The 3,828-nt window shown below is 31.6% G+C and overlaps 1 long non-coding RNA gene across 1 annotated transcript; it reads left to right on the top strand.

The window, feature by feature from the left end:
• The first annotated feature begins 220 nt into the window (after positions 1-220).
• Positions 221-3,510, top strand: LOC115973446. The gene is made up of 3 exons (XR_004087719.1): positions 221-503; positions 1,487-1,573; positions 3,378-3,510. It is a non-coding gene; the product is annotated as an uncharacterized LOC115973446 (long non-coding RNA).
• Positions 3,511-3,828: the final 318 nt, after the last annotated feature.

The raw sequence follows: 3,828 nt of genomic DNA, 5'->3' as shown, positions 1-3,828 counted from the left end.
ATTAAAAACTCAAAAACAAAGGTGTGGCTCTCATTCATTTGTTGTGTACACAAATAGGACTAGCAGACTAGTAAAGCAGTGAAGCACACACTTTGTAAACTGAAAGTAGAAGTTCAGTTTTTTCTTTTGAGTAGTGAATAGCATGTAGTGAATTTTTTTGATTTCTTTTTGCGCGGTGACCAATTTTTAGGCGGGCTCTAAATTTTTTAGGTTTTTTTTTTTTTTTTTTTCATTATATTTTATTGGATAAAATTCCTGTATAGTATTGTTGCTTAAGTTTCTCTCTTATAATTTTTCTATGTGGCTACTTAATTTTAAAAATAAACTTTTATTCATGAGAAAAAAGCCACGTAATAAAATCTTAAGTGAGGTATATGAGGAATAACGTCTAAGAATTGTAGCTAAGGTTTACCTTTCTTTGTTTGTGTGAACAAAACACTATTACTCTCTCTTTCTCCTCCCATAGACAGACCCACGCCTCTTAGCCTCTCCCAAAAAGACTGGTAAGCTCTCTCTCTCATCGATCCTCTCTCTGCAAAAGTTTATGAAGTTAAATATCAGATCTGATTTTCTGTGTGTGCCATTTTAAAGTATGGATTTTGGGATTATTTTTGAAGTCTTTGCATAGTAATAGCAATAAATGCCTTCTGATTGATTGCCCAACAATTTCTATAAATGAATAGTAATTATTTGCTCTATGGATCCATAATATTTTGTAGTGTTGTATACGTGTATGTGTTTAATATATTGAGTTATCATGAATTAGCAAAAACCTTGGTATTTGGAGATTGTATTGTACGCTTTTTTTTTTTAAAATAAAAATCTATATAATAGTTTGTTCTTATTTATTTATAAGGTGTTTGGATATATAATTTCACTAGTCGTGCACAGATTAATTAAAATTCATATCTAAAATAAGATCAATTCATTTTATTAAAACTATAAATTGTGGGAGATGAGCAAACCTATTTAAATAAATAGGTTTAATTTCTTTTCAGATTTTCCAAACTTTTAATAATACAATTTTCATGTAAATAGTAATTTAATCGTATTGGAACTTTGGCAATAGGGCTTTATGTAAATTTAAATTAACTTAATAAATTTAATCTGTTTAAAGTGTAGTGAGAGCATAAGGGGAGGGTATATAACATATGATATTATAATCCTTGCATTATTCTAGGCCTCTTTCTTGAAAGTACTGAATTGATAAGTTTGTGGTATGCACAGCTTTTTTCCTTAGGCCTTGTATTGTTCACCTTTCTTATTATGTTGTTTGCACTGCTTGTTGTGGAAAAGTCTTGTGGCTGTTTCATTTTAATTCATTTGTTTTTTTGATTGGTAATTTACTCGTCTTTTGAATGTTGCCTGCTTTTAAGATGAGCTCTGTGCCAATGCTGCATACACGTCGTCTGAATTTACATCTACTTTTTTTTTTTTCTCAGTTGTTGTTCTTCTAATTAAAAGTTCATATGTTGGTATATGGTAGGTTATAATGCTAGTGGTTCAGATTCAGATGAATTGAAGGGTGATTCTTAGCAAACCCTTTAGGCCTGTAAGTCCGAAACAATCAAATGTAAGTTGATATCCCTATTATGTTTGGCCTTATTGTACTTAATTTTTCTCATTGCCTTGTACTTAATTTAGAATAGCGAGATGTTTACATGGCCTTATTGTACTTAGTTTTTCTCATTACCTTTTACTTAATTTAGAATAGCATGATGTTTATAAACATACGAAGATCATGGGTTATTCACTATCAATTGTGTCCTTAACATGCCCTTTTGTGTTTGGTTTTGTGAGAACCTATTTTGTGCGTTCACATATAATTTTGTTTTTATTTGGCAGTAAGATGCACTTATCTGAATTTGATTAGCGCATTTAATACTATAATTTAGTAAGTTGATTTACCTTTTTTTTTGTTATTAGCGCACTTAATACTATAATTTAGTACGTTGATTTATCTTTTTTTTTTTAACCCTAAAAATAGTGAAGCTTTTGTTGGTTTCTTGTAGATTCACATGCGTAGGTTTCATCTTTCTAGACTTGCTTGTTTGATTTGCCTTAGTGTAATCATTGAAGCTACTGTCTCTCTTGTTAATTTGTCCCATAGAACACACCTTGGTTAGTGTTTTATTTTCCTGCCTAAAAGCATTAGTATTGGGGCTTGTATATGGTATATGTTGCTATATTGTTTAATAGTGGTGGTGGGTTTTTTGTTTGTGGTGGTGGTGGGTTTTGTGTTAATGATGGTGGCTGGATTTTTGTTTATTGTGTGGTTGGGTTTTTGTGTTTATGGTGGTGATTGGGTTTTTTGTTGAATGCTGGTGGTGGGTTATTTGTTTATTGTGATGGCTGGGTTTTTTGTTTATGGTAGTGACTGTGTTTTTGTGTTAATGGTGGTGACTGTGTTTTTTGTTTAATGGTGGTGGTGGGTTTTTTATTTATGGTGGTGGCTGAGGTTTTTTGTTTAATGTTAGTGGTGGGTTTTTTTGTTTATTGTGATGGTTGGGTTTTTTGTTTATGGCAGTGGCTGAGTTTTTGTGTTAATGGTGGTGGCTGTGTTTTTTGTTTAATGGTGGTGGTGGTGGTGGGTTTTTTGTTTATGGTAGTGGTTGAGTTTTTGTGTTAATGGTGGTGGCTGTGCTTTTTGTTTAATGGTGGTGGTGGTTTTTGTGTTAATGGTAGTGGTTATGCTTTTTGTTTAATGATGGTGATTGGGTTTTTTTATTTATGGTAGTGGCTAGGTTTTTGTGTTAATGGTGGTGGCTGGGTTTTTTTGTTTAATAGTGGTGGTGGGTTTTTTTGTTTATTGTGGTGGCTGAGTTTTTTGTTAATTGTGATGGTTGGGTTTTTTGTTTATAGTAGTGACTGAGTTTTTGTGTTAATAGTAGTGGCTGTGTTTTTTGTTTAATGGTGGTGGTGGGTTTTTTGTTTATGGTGGTGGATGTGGTTTTTGTTTAATGGTGGTGGCTAGTTTTTTTTTTTTTTTTTTTTTAATAGTGTTGGCTAGATTTTTTATTCGTTGTGGTGGTTAGGTTTGTGTTTATGATAGTGGCTGGGTTTTTGTTTTGGATTTCACTTTATTTGTTTTATTTTAAATTGGGATTTTTTCTGCATTCTTTTTTATTTCTCCATGGTTTGTAATGTGGGTTTAGTTTTTATTTGATGAGAATGTTGTGGGTCTTCTTTCTTTGATAGTTTGGCTTCATATGATGTTGCATTTTGAATATTTTGTCTAGTTTGTTATTTGGTATTCTGTGAACTTTTTCTACATTGTCTTACTAATAATAATCTTTTTTTGTTGTAGTACATCTTGTCAAAGATATAGGTTTGTAGTCTAGTTTGTTATTGATGTATTTTCCTTTATACTTGTGCAGATATGGGATTGGTGGCAAAAAGATAGCTTTTGTGGGACTACTTGAACTCAAATAATTTTTTGTAAAGTTTGGAAGCTAAGACATCATTTGTATATAAATGGTTGTAATTACTTTGTGATGACAAATAATTCGTCACGTGATCTATTGAAATTAAAAAAAAAAAAAAATCGGTGACGCAAAACTTCATCACTTAATCTATTGAAATTGGAAAAAAAAAAAACATTTGGTGACTAAATATTCCATCACTGAAAATAAGGTTTAGTGATGAAAACATTAGGTGACGAAAAACTTTTGTCACCTATCATTTTTTATTGGTGACAAAAAAATTTCGTCACCTATCATTTTTTTATTGGTGACGAAACATTTTCGTCACCAATACATTCTGTGACAGAGCTTAGGTGACGAATGCTGTTTCGTCACCATTTTGTCACCATATGTATTCGGTGACGAA

Source organism: Quercus lobata, unplaced genomic scaffold (assembly GCF_001633185.2).
Source record: "Quercus lobata isolate SW786 unplaced genomic scaffold, ValleyOak3.0 Primary Assembly Scq3eQI_228, whole genome shotgun sequence".
Taxonomy (NCBI): Eukaryota; Viridiplantae; Streptophyta; class Magnoliopsida; order Fagales; family Fagaceae; genus Quercus; species Quercus lobata.
This window is presented reverse-complemented; position numbering and strand designations above follow the sequence as displayed.